Source organism: Pseudonaja textilis, chromosome 16 (genome assembly GCF_049901715.1).
Source record: "Pseudonaja textilis isolate UNSWEBS1 chromosome 16, rPseTex1.2, whole genome shotgun sequence".
In the NCBI taxonomy this organism is placed as follows: Eukaryota; Metazoa; Chordata; class Lepidosauria; order Squamata; family Elapidae; genus Pseudonaja; species Pseudonaja textilis.
The window spans coordinates 10270760-10287437 of record NC_142005.1 but is presented as its reverse complement, the minus strand read 5'-3'; the positions used below and the strand labels follow the sequence as shown (position 1 = coordinate 10287437).

Genomic DNA, 16678 nt, shown 5'->3' with positions numbered 1-16678 from the left:
AGCTCCAGCAATTAAGAACAAAGCGCCTCCACCCACCCACCCACCCACCAGCCCCGCCTTCCTTGTTTATTCCCTTCCTGATTCTGTTTTGGCAGACTCAAGTTTCTAGTCCTCTTGATTGCATCGCCACGAGTCTTCGGCTTGCCCAGGTGAACACGGGGCTCAGGATGGATCAAGCCCCTGAACGAGGGGGTTTGGCTCGGAACTCCCCCTCCTCCAATTCCCTGTTCCTTGCCAACGTGTGCCGCTGCGGTGCCCGTGCTGCAAGGCATCCTTCCAGCTGGGGCACATCCTGCCTGCCTGCCTGCCTCCCGTGGTTCAGTTTTGCCAGGTGGTTGGCGGGGGAGCGTATTGTGAAGTTCTCCAGGTGGGCACATCTTCTACCCCCTCCACCTGTTTTGGCATCTCCAGTTGCTATTCTTAACCTGCCACCCCGGCACGGCTGTGCTTCCGTCCCAAAACGTGTGGATGTTTTTCCTCTGGGTGGGAAGAGGGAGAGAGCCCCAAAACCCAAACTTTTTAAGCACCCCACCAATTTGCATTTTAATAAATCCCTTTCCCTTCACATTATTTTTCCCTCCCAGCGCCCGCCGGGAGAACCATGTTGTGAAAATTAGAAATTGAGATTGGGGGCGCTGAAGGGAGAGGAAGGAACAGGCCGAGGACATGAAATGATCAGGCAAAAAAAATCTTATGAGAAATTATTGCTTTTGGGGACTTTAATAAAAACAGAGAGTGACTTTCTGCGCCAGCTTGCGGGGAAGAGGCAGAATAAATTGTGGAAAGTTTCAAAATTGGAAAGGCGAAGCTTTCAAGCTATGGAGCGGCAGGCTGAGGAGGGGATGCCCAGCTATTAGGCTCCAGCTGAGACCAATTATTACTTTCCAGAACTTTTCTTAATTTCTTCCTTCTCCTTCCTTCCTTCCTTCCTTCCTTCCTTCCTTCCTTCCTTCCTTCCTTCCTTCCTTCCTTCCTTCCTTCCAGATGAGTAGCCTAGGAATGAAGCCTCCACCTCAGGAGCAGTCTACCAGAATTAGAATTCTTTACTGGCCAAGTGTGGTTGGACACACAAGGAATTTGTCTTGGTGCAAATGCTCTCAGTGTACATAAAAGAAAAGACACATTCGACAAGAGTCAAGAATCATGAGGTACAACACTTAATGATAATCCTAGAGTACAATAAGCAATCAAATCATACCAGGAAAGAGTCCATAGAAATCATAAAGATACAAGCAACAAAGTTGTAGCCATAAATAGAAAAAGAGATAGGTAACGGGAAGGATGAGAAGAAGAATAGTACTGCAGACTTTGTAAATAGTCGGACAGTGTTGAGGGAATTATTTGCTTAGCAGAGTGATGGCATTTGGGGGGAAAACTCCCCTTGGGTCTAGTTGTCCTAGTGTGCAGGGCTCTGTATAGCGTCGTTTTGAGGGAAGGAGTTGAAACAGTTTGTGTCCAGGATGTGAGGGGTTTGTAAACACGCCTCCTGCTCAGCCTCTGCGGTGTTCACTTGCTGGGGTCTCCCTGCGGGGTGAAAGGTCAACCTTCTCTCGGCCCACCAGACCCTTGGAGTGATGCCCGATGTTCCCAGAAAGTGTCCCAGGGCTTTAGGGTCCTTTGTGCCCTGCAGGAACTAATCCATCCCATCCTGGCTCCTGGGGGCACCTCTGCAGCCGAGCTCTTCAGACAATTCGGGGAAAGAGCCTTTCGGGAGAGAAAGGAGACAAGGAGGCCGTGAGAATGGAGCCAACGCAGTGCTTCCTTTCCAGAAGGAGGGTTTTTTTTCCCCCTTTCCCCCCCCCCTTCCTCCTGGTTTTAATCCGTGGCCTTCCAGGGGATCTTCTCCAAGAGGAGATGCGGTCCAACTCTGCAGGGCTGTTGGGCATCCAAATAGCCCCAGGCAGGGTGGGAAATTTCCCATCTGGGGCTTTGACAGGCTGGCCGTCAACCCGAGGCCCTTCCGGTCAACCCTGCTGCCGACAATACTCGAACTCAGAGCAGCAGGGACCTCTGGGTCTTTGGTCGTGCCGCTTCCACTGTTCGAGAGATTTTCCCCAGGGACGGGTGCAATTGGAAGCACTCCGCCCCGGTTTGGCCGGAGGGGGTGGGGCACAGCTCGACCAGACCCCTAGTACCCCCTCCTTCCATCGGAAGTTGTGCAGCAAAGCCCGGCCCCGCGTCCCCACCTGGAAGGAAAGTGACATCGTTTCCCCTTTTGCAAACACGTTTCCTTCCTCGCACCCAGAGCAAAAATAAATAAATAAGAAGCGGCCATTGAGGACATAACAATGAACTGCAAGGCCTGGAAAGCAGCTCAGCAGCTCCGTTCCCAGTTTTACAGCAGCCTTTTTCCGGCACCAGCGCCGCTTATTGTGCATTTCCCCCCGGCTGGGGATCGTTGTGGCCAGAATCTGCTTTTAGGGGAGTGGGCTCCTCCGGCTGCCTCTGCAGTCATCTGCGTCTTTTCCACCCCAGTAGCTGGAAGAGGAAATTCTGCAGGGGACTGGATGTTTTTCCAGCAGGTTGCATGGATGACTTGTCTGTGTGTGGGGTGTGTGTGTGTGTGTGTGTGTGTGTGTGTGCGCGCACTGTGTGCTTCTGGAACCACAGCAAGAAAGGTAAAATTAACCCACCGCCCAGATTCTGGGGTTTATCTGCAGTGGGGGGAAAAAAATGGTGTTTCTTTACTAAACAGCAAAAGTTGAGTTAACTTGTTTAGTGGGATCCAAGCAAGATTTACCATCTTAGTTCAGGGGTGTCTAACGGTGGCCACTTTAAGACCTCTGGACTTCAACTCCCAGAATTCCATGCATGGCTGGCTGGAGAATTCTGGGAGTTGAAGTCCACAAGTCTTAAAAGTAAGCAAGATGGACACCCCTGGTTTTGTTCATTTTGGTCTTTGGTCAGGTTGGAAGATGTCCAAGGCCTGACTTCGATTCTTCAGTATTTGGTCAGAATAGCACTGGAAGGGACCTTGGAGGTCTCCTAGCCCAACCCCCTCCTCCAGCAGGAGACCCTACCCCATTTCAGTCCGGCCTTTCCTTAAAATCCTCCAGGGATGGAACACCTGCAACTTCTGAAGACAGGCTGGGCCACGGGCAGATTGCTAATTTCGTATCCGATCCCAAACATTTCTGTGCCTTATTTTAGCAAAGCCAACTTGGCTTCGGGCCTCCAGCTGGGGTTGACAACCAGCGTGGTGGGACTCTTGTCCTTATTTCAAAATGTAATCAGATCCTATAAAAACTGTCTGCCCAAATCGTTGGTTCTCCCCAAATTTGTCGCATAGAGATTGGATCCCACTTGATGTTACTGAGATTATGGATTGGCGGGGCTGGATTTTGAGGCGAAGCCCCCATGAAGAAAGCAGAGCAACCCCCCCCCCCTCCTCTGGTGAGTGTTTGCACTCTGCGCATCCTCCATTACTATTTATGTCTCCCGGTGAGGGCCTGTTGTGTCCCTCCTCCCCACGGTTCGTGCCGTGATTCCAAGGCGATGAAGAGGATTCCTTTCGCTCCACCCTAAACGTAGAGCCTTCGTCCTTGTTTAGAGGAGAGGAGGGGGTCACGGGTGGGAAGGAAGCCACGGGGGCCTCCCAGGTGCCCCCTCTGCAGACCCTGGCAGCCTCTAATTGTGTGGCCGTGATGGATGGGGAGAAGGACAAAAGGTTGCAGCATTGCTGGGTGTGCAGGAAGAGCCGCTATTGTTCTTGACACACAGACACACAAGGGGGAAGGAAAGTGCCTCCTTCGGCAGCGAAAGGAACTCTGAACAATTGCCTGGAGGGGCGGGGGGGGGGGCAGATTGTGCAGCCACACCGCGAGTAACGTGTGTCTGCGGACATTGTTTTCTTCCTTAAGCCCTTTCCGCGCAATTCTTTCAAGGCTTCCCCCACTGCTGAATGTGGCAGACTTCCGATTTGCGGGGTTAAGTTGCTAGTCCTCAAGATTCCGAGGAAAAACGAGTCCATGCTCTTAACTCGGTATTAATCAGCTTGGAACAACAGCAGCAGCAGCAAGAGGTCAGATCTCATCTGAGCCCCACCATACAACACTAACTGAGGATATCGGCTGTGGGGAGGTAGCTATGTTCATGAGACGTCAGACGCCAACGTGGCTCCCCTTTGGATTGCTTGCAGGCGGCCTTGGGTCACGGAAGCCAGCAAAAAAAAAAAAACCCTGACCTCTAACCATGGTTTACAGCTCAGCCAGATTGCAAACCCAACCCATGAGGGAGGGGGAAGTGGGGGGTGGGGTCTGTATGTATCATGGTCAAAGCGTGCCAGAGATTCAGGAAGGGTACAAACCAGATTGGCACCCGCAGAGCAGGCAAGTTTTCAAGCCATCATGGTTTGGAGACTGTGGTTCTGAACACCGGAAGGTGGGTGGGCAACTCTTCTGCCTGCAGGCAGTCAAGGGACCCCTCCCCCCATCCCCCCTCTGCCCCTTTGTTCCTGAGTTATTAATTGAAGGGGGCTAATGCCTGCTGACCTCCCAACAGGCAGCCTTCCCAAAATGAAAGGAGATTATCTGTGAACTCCACCAAGCTCCCTCCCCCCTCCCCCGCTTTCACTGAGGACTCTGGCTATTTCTGGTCCCCCCCAAAAGAGTCCCTGTCACTTTGGAGAGGATTAATTCCTGGAAGGAGATGGCCAACTTTTTAATTATCTCCATCCAAGGGACCCTGATGATAAATAAGCCAGGGCTTTTATCACCAGCTCCTGGCCGGATTTGGTTCCTCCCCCTTTCCCCCCTGCTTTTCCTTTTTCTTGAAACAGCCAAATATTTAAAGTTGAAAGAGGGTTTGTTTTTTTTAAAAAAATAGTAGAACATCTCTCTGGCATCTGGCTTCAAAAGCTGTTTTCCTTGCTCAGTTGCTTGTCCAAAAGGCGAAGAAACTGTGGATGGGATGATAATGGTATCACCCAGAATGAGTTGCAATGGGGGTGGGGGGGTTGTCCAGGGTGGGGTCAGGTGTCCAACTGCCCCTCCTGGACCAATCCAGAGGCAACAACACTGAACCAAGTTACAGGAATCCATTTGGAGCAAGGTTGAAGATTCCCTTGGATTCCTGGTCAAAGTTTATGTTGAATTCCAAGCTCAGGGTCCGAGTATATTCCCCTAAAGCAGAGGTCTCCAAACTTGGCCACTTTAAGACTTGTGGACTTCAACTCCCAGAATTTGGAGAGTTGAAGTCCACAAGTCTTAAAGTGGCCAAGTTTGGGGACCCCTGCCCAAAAGAAAGAAAAGGAAGAAAAAAGAAAAGGAAGAAAGAAGAAAAGAAAAGGAAGAAAAAAGAAAAGAAAAAAGAAAAGAGGAACTGCCCCCAAACAGCCCAGGTGAGTTAGTTGACCCCCTGCATTTCTCCAGAAGAGGGGTGGGGGGCTGACCACCTGCTCCTTGGCATGACTGTCCTGCCAGCCTTGGTCAACGCAGCAGAACCTCCCTGGCTGGCATCGGTTTGCACCCAGTGTGAAGGTGCGCCAGAGAGGCTCACCTGTCCGGGCTGGGTCTTGGGGAAATGGAGCCAGAAGTGGCAACAGGTGTTTGTGTGACTTCTTTCTGTGTGGGCTGGAGCCAAGCGATGGGGCACCGTGCCTGGGCATGTCATGCGCGGAGGCTGGGAGAGACTATGGGGCAGGTTTTGGAGGCCCAGATTAAGGAGACAAGGTGAGGGGAGGAGGATCAGATACCTGCTGGGGGAACCTGTTTGGTCTCCAGGGCTGTCTGTCCCCCGCTCCCTTGCTGGAATTAAACCACAATCGCAAACCCACATCTGCCTCTCTCTCTGTCCTGCTTGCATTCACAGAAAGCCTTCGCTCTTCCCCACTTCTCCACTATTTTTTTTTGGGGGGGGGGCTTTTCAGAAAGAACTCTTCCCCACCCAATGACACCCCCATTCCTCTTGCCTCACCCTGCCCAGGACCTGTTAAAAATACAAGGCAGCACCTTTAATGAGCTCTAGAAACCTGGCTTGTGGGCAGGAACCGGTTCGCCCAACGGTGAGCTTTACCCCAAGATGGCAGAAAATTGCACACAAATTATCTCGGAAGAAGGGAGTGACAATGGAGGGTGTCGAACAACAGCGCTGTTGTTGGTTGCATAATTGTGACTAATCTGAAGGGGTGGGGGCAGGAGAGCGGCTGTGCCCCTGTTTTGCGGAGGCCCACCCTGCCGTTTGCTCCCTGGGCTTCCTTTCGGCCCTGTTCTGTCCCAGAAAGGATGCCTGAAAGAGGTGAAGCCGCCCGGCCTCCGATCAGCCGGGCGATGCACCGCAGATGGGTGCCAAAACAAACGTGTGTGTGGTTGTGAAGAGGCCACAACCCTCCTTTCCCCCACTTCTGCTGTGACAGCAAGATGGGAGGGATTGTTTCCCGTTTGGAAAATACAAGAGAGAGAGAGAGAGAGAGAGAGAGAGGGAGGGAGGGAGGGAGAGAAAGAAGGAACAGGAGGAGTCCTGCCCTGGGGCTGCTCCTTCTCCCTAACCCCTCAGCTGACCCTTTCCCAAATTCCAAGCAAGAAAAATCTGCTTTTAAAGCTGAATTCAGAAGTCCCCTCAAGCAGAGCTTCCCAGCCTTGGGGTCTGCAGGCCTTTCAGCCTCTCCTGCTGTGTTCAGCTCCAAGGATCCACTTCCGATCCCCTTCTAACCAGGAGCCCAGAAGAGGCACTGGCTCCCCAAATCTTACAACCTCCTCTTCGTTGTTCCTGCTCCCCCCCATCTACACACACACACACACACACACACACACACACACACACACACACACACACACACGGCGGCCCTGCTCCCTGGGGAGGAGCAGTGACTTTTGCGCAGCCCGAGACAGATCGATAAATAAATGGCAAGCCTTAATCCACTTTGCCACAGTTCAATTGGCATTCGTGGCACAGTGTGGATTCATATTTCCTGGAGGGGGGACGGCGGGGGGAGGAGAAAGGAGGAGGGGATGGAGGGGCGAGGGAGAAGGAGACCGAAGGGGGGAGGGGAGAAAGTGGACGTTGTGAAGTGTCAATTGGGGCTTTGTGAATGCAGCTGCCGCCTCTGAAAGTGAAGGCACAGTGCCCCTCAACCTTGGCACCTTAAAGGTGGGTGGACTTCAACTCCCAGAATCCCACGGGTAGCATGCCTGGATTTCATGCCGGCTGGGGTGTTCTGGGAGTTGCAGTCCAGAGAGGTGTGTGCTGCCTGCCTGCAGAATTCTGGGAGTTGCAGTCCCCCCGTCTTCAAAATGCCAAGGGTGACCAAAAACGGGTTTCCTGTGTTGTGTGAACCGGGCCCTAGTGAGCAGCTGCACTTTGGGGGCCATGCATCCTGGAAAGAGGGGCCCTTGGGGAGGTGTCCGAATCTGAGCCAGTTTTTTTGGGGTGGGTGGGCGTGTGAGTTCCACCATGGGCAAAACCAGTTCCTCCTCTTGTACTCGAAACTCTCGTCGCCTGCCTCACACCTCTGTCATCACCGGCCGGGAAGTCCCTGGCTGTCGAAACTGCGGAGAAGAACTCGGGGTGGGCTGAGACACCCCACAAACGAGTCCGGGCTTGCGTGTTGATAAGCATTTCCTCCGAGGATTAGTCTGCAAGTCCCAACTTGGGGTTTGGCAGCTGTCGGAGGGGACGGAAAAAGATGTCTAGGAAAATAGATATCTCCACCTTTGGGGTGCAGAAAGAGGCAGGCCAGGCCGGGAACCGGGGGTGGGTGGGCGACCCCCAGCACCCCACCAGCTTGGACTCTTGGGAGCTGAAATCCGACCCATTTGCAAAGGGGGGAAGCGGAGTTTGAAGGAGCCCAAGGAAGCCTGTGGGTTTTGGGTCTCAGTGGCTATTCAGTATATTCTTGAAGACCACCCACCCATGTGCCTGGGCCTGCGGGTGCAACATGGGACGCATTGCAGAATCTGGAACCTGCCCAGCATTTTTTTGAATGCGTGTCCCCCTCCCTTTATAAATCTCTTTTTTTTTAAAATAAAATACCATCCGAGGTGGAGGGAGGAGGGCTCCAAGGGTCCCTGGGCCCCTCCAGCCTCTGTTTTCAACTCCTTGGAAAATTACCAGCAGTTCTAATATTCACTTCCTTGCAAAATTGCCCCACAGAACTTCTGGGGGGTGGGGTGGGGGTGGGAAGGGAGGGGGCTGGTGTTTATCACTCAATTCCCAGGAAGGTGGGAGAAGGCTCCTTTGGGGGAGAGGAAGGGAGCCTAACAGCCCCCCCCACACACACACACACAGACATCCAAACATCCACCCCAGAAGGAAAAATATTTGCAGAGTGGAGTAAACAAAAGTTTGCACAAACCAGGATGCAAAAGGGGTCCTTCTGCCCTCCCCGCACCCTCCAATAATTGTGGTCCTTGCTAGCCCCTGAGGGGAGAGGGGGGGGTTCCCCCTCCCTCCCCTTCTCTGCAGGCAGAGAGATGTGGGATGGTGCAAAGGCCCCCCACCCCGGCGAGGCGCCCCTCCCTGCAGGAAGCAGCTGTTCCGAGGCCTTTCCCCTTGCAGGCTTTTAATTACCCGGCTCGCTAATGGATCCGCTGGCAGCGGCTAATGAGCTCAGGCAAAGGGAAGGAGGGGGGAACGGGGGGGCGCCGCCCCGCAGGGAGTTTGGTCTCCCCCTCCGTCCTGTTCGCAATCTTTTCCGCTTAGGGACGGGCGGGCGGCGTTTCTGGGCCATTCGCTTTTCATTTGCGGAAAAGGGAAATAAATGGATGGGAAGGGACGGACACACACACGGACACACACACACATTTTGGCACCGTCCTTCCACAGCCCAAAGTTTTCCTGGAAAATCTCCCTGCCTTTCCCGACTTTCCCCCCTCCTTTTTTATGGGGGGCTTCTGATAGTTTTTAGATATTGTTTTCCCAGGCTTTTCTCTCTTCCTGCCCCCCTCCAGGGATGGACGCCCTTGGGGCGGCTCCTCGGCCCGCGGTGGGTCTCCAGGGACCCCCGGGCGGCGTTGATTTCCAGGCCGCGGCGAGGCGGCCGGAGGGTCTGTCCGGTGGTCGCTTCGGTGGTTCCTTGGTGGGGGGGGGGCGGGGGCGTTGTCCGAAGCGGCGCCACAAACCCCGCGTTGCACACAGACACCCCCGCACACTCAGCCCGCCTGGACCGGGGAGGGCAGATCCCGTGGACGGTTTTCCTGCCGACTGGATGGGGGGAAAACCGGGGGGCAGGGGGGGACGTTTTGGTCAAATCATCTCCAGGCGTCGCGATCCCCAATTTCCTCTGGAGATTTGGAGCTCCGGTTTTCCTCCCTCGCCGTCCGTCCTTTGGCTGCGGAGCCAGGGGGGGAGGGGACCCCATTAAGACACACGGACACGCACACACAGACCCGCTTCAGACGCTCCCGGGGAAGGGTCGTCGGGACCCGGGAGAAAAGGCAAGCGGGGGTCCGCAGCCTCCTCCTTCCCCCCCCTCAACCCCCGATGCCAGGGCTCCTTTCCCCGAAGCGCTTCCTCGGCCGGCCTTAGGAACAGCGACCCGCCTGGCTCCGGGAGCCCAAGGCCTGAGGGCGGGGATGATGGGGGCGGTGGTGCAAAGCAGTCGGCAGGTGACAGCTTGGGAAGGGACGCTCCGTTGAGCCCTCGGGCGTCTCTGCCGGTGTCAGCTGCTTCCAGCCCCCGCCACCTTCCCCGCCGTTTCTAGCCAGATGTTGGACCCCGGAGCCAGCCTCCCCCCGCGGCGGTCCAGCTGCCAAGCTGACAACCCCCCTCCCCAGCCTTCCCACCGCCTCCTTGGACCCGGCAGGCCGAGGATGATGGGCAGGGAGACCCCAACCTCGCAAACAGACCAGATGGGCAACAGGTCAGGCTCAGCCTTGCAACAACAGGCCCGCCTCCTCCCCCTCCCCGGCTTTCGTCGGGACCCCCGCCCGCCCGCCGACTGGCCAACCCTGCAGGGCCGTCGGGGCCTCAGCAGAACGCCCCCAGGGCTTCCCGAGAAGGCTGCCGGGCCAACTTTCTTCCGCGCCCCCGTCCCTGCCTTCCTGGGCTGGGGAGGGGCAACAGCGCCCCCGCCCGCCCCTCCGCGCGCTCCGCCTGCCCCCCTCGCGGGGCGTCCGGGGTGGGAGCCCTCCGGAGGGGCGGGCGGGCGGGCGGGGGGTCCCGGGGTGGGGGAGGGGCCGTGGGGGGGCGGAGCCGCGCGCCCCGATTGGAGCAGGGCTGCCAGGGCTCGGCGCTGAGTTGCGAGGCTCGGCTCGGCTCGGCTCAGCCGCCGCGGCTTTGTTCCGGAGCCTTTCCCCGCCGCGGGCGGGCTGGCTGGCTGGCTGGCCGCCCCCCGCCCTGCCCGGAGCCCGCCGGAGCCTCGGCCGCCACTTGCCCGGAGCGCTCCGGGAAGGTCGGCAGCTCCGACGCCAGGAGGGAGGCTTTCCCCGCACAGGGGCGGGCGGGGGCTGGCGGCCCGTTGCCCCCTGCAGCCCCGTCCGGACCGGACAGCCCCGCGGGGACGGTCGGGCTCTTCCTCCGCAGAGACCAGCGGAGCCCCCCGGTAAGAGACCGCGCCGGGCGTCGGGGCTGCGCTTGGTGCCTGGCTGGGGCGGCGGGAGGGGGCGGCCAGTGCTGGAGGGAGGGGGTCTTCGCCGTCGTCCCCCCGGCTCCCCCGCATCTCTCGCCTGCGGCCCCTCCGGAGCTCCGCAAGCGCCGCCGGCATCCGCTGCCAGGCGCCCCCCCCCCGAAGCCCCTCTTGGCCACCCCGGGGGACCCCCGACCCCTTGGAAGTGGCGCCGTGGCCCGGGAAGCGAGCCCCATTGCGGGGAGCGAAAGGAGCATCGCTTCGGCGCCTCCTTCTCCAACCGGGCGCCCCTCGCAGGCGCGGAGTTGCAACGCCCAGCATCCTCGGGGCGGGCGGAGTGCAGAACTGGGCTAACTGAGCTGCGATGGGCATTGTAGTCCGTCCCCTCCCACCGTCTGAAGGGAGCCGAGTTCGCTCTTTCGCTCCTTGGCATTCTGCAACGCTGGATGGGCGGGGGGGGTGCGGGGTGTCGTCTCGGGAGGGGCTCGCTCTCTGCAAAGAAGGGCCTTGGGAAAAGCCTTTCCCCCCTTTCCTTCCAGCCCCCTCCCCCATTCGATCAAATGACCCCCCCCACCCCCACCCCCCACAAAGTCAACCCCTCTGCGGTTTGAAATGGAATCCTTCCCCCCAAAAAAGGGTGGGGGGATAAAAAGTCCAAACTTTAAAAGCCCGCAAGGACAGGAGGAGAAAAACAAACTCTCGCCCACCAATAAACAAAGCAGGGTCGATCCTTTGAATCCCGGCCAAGCCTTTCCCCCCCCCCCCCGCCTTTTTTTTAAGGGGGGAGGGGGCATTCAGTGTGGAAACGGCAGGAGGCACAAGGGGCTCCTGTGTGTGTGTGTGTGTGTGTGTGTGTTTGTGTTTGAGGGGGGCAGGGAGACCCCTCTGTTGCTTAGGGGGCTCTGCTGGGTGGAAAAGGTCCCCCTGGGAGTGTTGACGTGTGTGTACACACACACACACACACACACACACACACACACACACACCGCCCGCCTTTTACAAAACCACTGAAAAGAAAAAAAAGACAGATCCCCCAACTGTCTTTGGCTTTGCCAATAACGGAGCCCAGCCCTGCGCCAACAGCTGGAATATAGTAACCCAGCTTGGACTGGAAAGGAACAGCGGGGAAGAGGGAGGCTCAGCTGGCTGCTCAGATTAGCCAAATCCTGTTAATATTCCTCTTTTGACTCCTGATCCACGTCGCAAGGAGAGAAAGCTGCCTTAAGTGGGTTTTGTTATTTTTTTTCCCCGCCCAGAGAAGGCCTCTGCCCTGTCTGGATAACCTCTGGGTGCCTGTTTCCTCCTTCCTCCCCCCCTCTTTAACTTTTCCCCTCTGGTGGAAATAAATTAAGGAATCTTGCGAAAGTTAGCAAGGCCCAACCTGGAACTAGGTTAATGCAGAGATTTGGAGGAGGATCAAGAAAGCGGATTCCAAGGAGCAGTGAAAGCTTTGCAGAATAATAAGCCAAATTTAAACAAAACAGCTCAAGGTTTGTGCAGCCTTTGTGTTTGGAGGGAGGTTGTTTGTTTGCTTCACACCGAAGCTTCCACCGACCATTTTTTTTCTCCTACCATAGCTGGGTCTTTGGCCTGCCCAGGAGGAATATTATCCTTGGCTGTGTTGCTTTACTTGTTGGAAAGTTTGCAGGGTTTTGTTGAATCGGTTAAAGCCAGGAGATTATGGAACCGCTCGGGAGTCTCCGTTTCCAAGCGGCACAGTGTTCTAAAAGTGCTAGCTCTGAGCATGGACAGAGTGCGCTTCGTCCCTGTTATTTGTGGCTAAACAGTCTGCTTAATTTTGCCTCCGGAAGGTTGGTTTATTGTTCTTCCTTGCTTGGGGATAATCTGTGATTTTTTTCAGCTTCTTTTCCGTATCTCCTGTGATTCGTAATAAAGGCCTATTTTGCAAAGTTGTCGTAAGCGGGGTGGGGGGGTGGGGTGGGGGGCTTGTTGTGGACCAAACTTGAGATGGTCCAAAAATAATTGCGTTTCGGTATCTCTCATCATAAGTCAAGGACCTTCGCTTGGTCTTCTTATCACATAGCTGTGGCCGTGTTTTTCCCAGGGTGGGGTGGGGGGGCCAAGCACACCCCCATCCCGGCTCCCTCCCCTGCCAGGGTGGCCGGGCGAAGTGGTAACTGGAGCTGCGACACCACAAAAATTCTCTGCTTCTCCCCCCCAACCCAAAAGCCGAAAACAAAACAGAGGAAAGTTTTGCAAAAACAAAACTTTGTGTCCTGCGCGTAGAAAAATTGGCAGAAGAAATGGTCTGGAAAGATTCCCCCCCCCCCCCTTGCTGGAGGTTGTGCCCCTCCACAATTGCACACTCAGCAAACGTGGGGTGGTTTGAACTCTTTCAAAGGTTATGTGAGGAAGCTGCTTGGGGAAAAAAACCGGGGAGGGGTCCTGGGGGAGGGGGTCTTTCCATCATCAGGTTTCGAACCAACCCTGTTGTTGAGCCATGCTGCACAATGACACTGCGGTGAGTTGCCCAAATCCTGATTCCGACAGTTCAAACTTGGATGGGCTTCCAGGTTGGCCCCAAGAAGGCGTCTTGCTTTGCTGGCATGGAAAAGCACTCTGCGCGTGCTCAGGGACCCTCCATTCTTAAGTGTGGCAGGAGAGCAGCTGAGCTGCAGCTCAGACCGACTCGTCCTTTTGCTGTCTGGTTGTTGTCACCTTGAAAAAAACAAAAAACAAAGAGGGTGGGTGGCTATTGCTGATAAGCCATCATTTCCAGAGTAACAATCCTGGCTTAATATGAGCTGAGCCGCTTGCTAGAATTTGGAGGTGGGGAAACCGGCCAGGGTTTCTGGGAAGAGGCCAAGTTGGGCCCCTTGCGAAGCCACGCGTAAACAAACCACACCAGGAATTCACTCCCAGGCGGGGAGAATCGGCCTGGCACTAACCCAGATACGGCTTCCTTGCTGGGGGCTGAGTGTGCATCATGGAGCAGATTGTGGCAACGTTGCCGTCACTGGTCCTAGGGCCTTTCGCAACATGTGTACTCCACAAAGTTTGTTTAAGCCTAGGGCAGACATGACAGACCATACTACGGATCGTCGTGGTTTGTCCAGTGCTGAGAACAAGCCATGGTTTAGCCTGATGTGCAGAAGGCTGTTGTCAGGCAAGGGTTGTATTGTGCAATTCCTGTATATTCCAGGTTGATTCTCTGAGTTGGCACCACTCCACTCACTTAAGGGGGGGCTTGGACGTTGGCATCCCGTGCAGGGCAGGTCCAATCTCTGGCTGAGGATGGCACCGAAGGGTCCTCCAGCCCTCCAGGGGTGCTCTGCAATTGGGCAGGGGTCTCACCTGGTAGCCAAGGAGAGGGAAATGGGGGGGGGGTCTCACCTGGCAGCCGTGAAAACCGGCAGAAGGTGCCTAGCTGAGCCTTGCCAGCCTCCCTTCCAGATGCCCCATTTGCAAATGAAGGGGGGGGCGTTTCTGCACCCTTAATTGCTAATCAAGCCAGGCGCTTCCCCCACCAGGAAGCGGGCAGGGGGCCGAGAGGGGGCTCAGCTTTCTTCCGGCTTGAGGGAGGGGCCTCCCTCTTCTTCGGACCCCACTCCCGAACTGGAATCCACCGGATGCCTTCCAGAATACAGGACGGGCCGGGGGGACGGGACCAGTCCAGCTTTCTCTTTCGGTCTCCCATTCTATTTGGGGAGGGGCTTTATTCTGGCTGGGAGGATTGAAACAGGATGAGCAGGAATTGGGCCCCAGAGGAAAGGGGAGGGGCAAAGTGCCTGGCCGGGGGTGGGGGGCAGGGGGGGCAGAGAGGACTGGCTCCTTCCTGGCCGGCAGCATCCGGTTTCTTGGAAATCATTTCTGGATTATTTCCTTAATTCTTGTTTTAACCGCCAATTTTCTCCAGCCATCCAGGGCTCTCCAAGGACCCACAAAAATAGCAAACATCTCATTAGGGAAAAGAGGCTTTAAGAGATTTCTCTGCCCCCCCCCCACACCCCCTGCCCCCACTTTGGCCCTTAGGAAGCTTCCTAGCTTTGGGGGGGGGGGATTTCCTGTTTGTCTTGTGTCGAGTCCGCTGTGGACAAAACAAAAACAGCACAAAAACTCAAATTTTTCTTTGCCCAGAAATCTGAATTGGGGGGGGGGTGTGTGTCAGTCCCTCGACTCGTCGCTTTTGGCTCTCATTGGGCCTGGCTGGGGGGGGGGGAGCGTCCCAAGCATCTAGAGGGGAAAAGGCTAGGGAAAGGAGGCCACAAGGTGATCACCAAGTGAGGGGAATTCATTGTTGAGAGATTCGGGGCCTTTCGAACGTTGCTTTTCCCAAAGAAAAGGACACAATCCTTCCTACCTCTTGATCTTCACAAGAGCCCTGCGAGGTAGAACCAGGCTGGCTAAGATCAAGGGTGTGGCACTCCGATTCCCTTGAATGTCGGATGTTTGAGGACCCTCAAGGAGCCCCCCCTGCCTGCCCGCCCCACCAAATCAGGCATTCTGGCTCCGGTGATCCTCCGGAAGAGACTGGGGGGGTCTTTCGCATTTCAGATGCCCCCAAAGCAGCCCCTCCCTCTCTGGGCTCTAACCCCACCCCCGCTCCACAGCTGAGAATCGGGGGGCTCATTGGGAAAGGGGGCGTCTCCAGTCCAGCAAGCGGCCTTGCGTGTGAGTCCTCCAGCTACGCCGTTCCCACACTCTGCTTGGCACGTCGGATGTCAAGCCTCGGGTGCGAAGCTTCCCAGAGAGACCGTCACAGGGATGGCGGTTCCCAGCACGGGCCGCCTGCAGCTGCTGGGGTCACTGCAGCTGTGGGTGGAAGGGCGGCCGGGCGGTCACTGCCACCAAAACGCTGCTCTTCCCACGACTCCAGGGGGCAGCTTGACCCCCTGGGATTTGCGTAGCTCTGGCAGCGGCCAAAGCTGGACTGCTGCAGTTCCCCCCGAGCGGCCCTTCGCTCGAGCCCAGCGTCCATGCCAAATGGGCTGCGTGGCTAGTATACAGAACCGTGTTGTGTCAACCTAAAGAGCCAAGGTCGTATATGATTCCTGGTTCGAAGCTGGGCTATCAAAAAGCGGTTCCGATGCAGGAAGCTGGCTTGTCTGCAAAGAGGGTCAGGCACCTAAATGGGGGCTATGGACTCCTTGGGGAATGCTTGTCCCTTTGGGGAGGCAAACCCCCTCCACCCCCACCCCCAAAAAGACCCAGTTCCTTCTTTTGGCTAGTCTTGCAAAAGCGCAGCCTGGGCCATCCAGCTAATCTGCTTGCCCTTGAAAGAAGAAACCAAGGTTCTAGTCCTCACGGTTCTGCATCCTGAAGCCGCAGTACGGGAAAGACCGCCTCGTTTTTCCCACAGGGGCACGTAAACTGGAGCACTGCAGATGCGGAGAGGAATGGAGCCTTTTTAGAGGCTCTTCTCCTCCGGCGTCCTGGATTTCCACTTTTAATATTGTGTTTTTGTGTGTTTGTGTTGCCCTGGCTGGCCCTTCCTTTCCCCAAAGGCCTGTTTTGTCTCTCTCTCTTATCGGCCGTTCTGGCAAAGGGGAGTCGGTCGCAGCCCAGGCTGCCTCTTCCCGTCTTCTGGGCTCTGGCGAGACGGATGAAAAGACGGTCCAGCCGTGGCTGGAAAGGGCATTAAGAGGGATTAGCCGAGGTGCTAAAAATGGACGCTGGCTGGACACCTGAGGCAGCTTCTCCGCAGAGGTCAGCTCTGGCGAAAACCTGGCCGGATTCCTCCCGCCTTGGGCTGGTGTTCACGCCACGTGCTCAGCGTGCTGGTTCCCGTGAGGCGGGAATGAGAGTTTATTCGACAAAACGAGATCGAGGAGGTTGAGGGCGCCAAGTCAGCTATCGGTGCTGCCAAAAGTTTCCCCCCGAAAACATCGGGATCCGTCGTGCAAAGTGCTTGGTGGGTTTCTGCCCTTTAAGCCTTCCTCAAAAATGGTTGCTTTTCCATCCGTTTGTCTGGGGTTTTTTTTCAGTCCTTCCAATTTAACAGAATAAAACAGAGCTGGGAGGGACCTTGGAGGTCTTCTAGTCCAACCCCTGCTCTGTTGAATTTCCATCTCTGTTTAAAAAAATAAATAAAACGAATACGCCTCTGTCAGGCCTTCGTTGATAATAGAGGCTGCTGTTGTTTTAAGGAAGGTGCGAATTTCGAGGACCCCTTTCATAGAATCATAGGAGGGACCTCGGGGGCCTTTCTGGCAGGTC

The 16678-nt window shown here is 56.0% G+C and overlaps 1 protein-coding gene across 2 annotated transcripts in view; it reads left to right on the top strand.

Annotated features, from left to right (window-relative positions):
* The first annotated feature begins 10245 nt into the window (after positions 1 to 10245).
* SEMA6C (semaphorin 6C) overlaps positions 10246 to 16678 on the top strand; it is a 34971-nt gene continuing 28538 nt past the window's right edge. Inside the window, exon 1 of one of the 2 annotated variants that reach the window (XM_087913607.1) lies at positions 10246 to 10477. The gene's annotated coding sequence lies outside the window, so the exon portion shown is untranslated. The remainder of the gene's footprint in view (positions 10478 to 16678) is intronic. The other variant, XM_087913608.1, reaches the window with a different exon arrangement.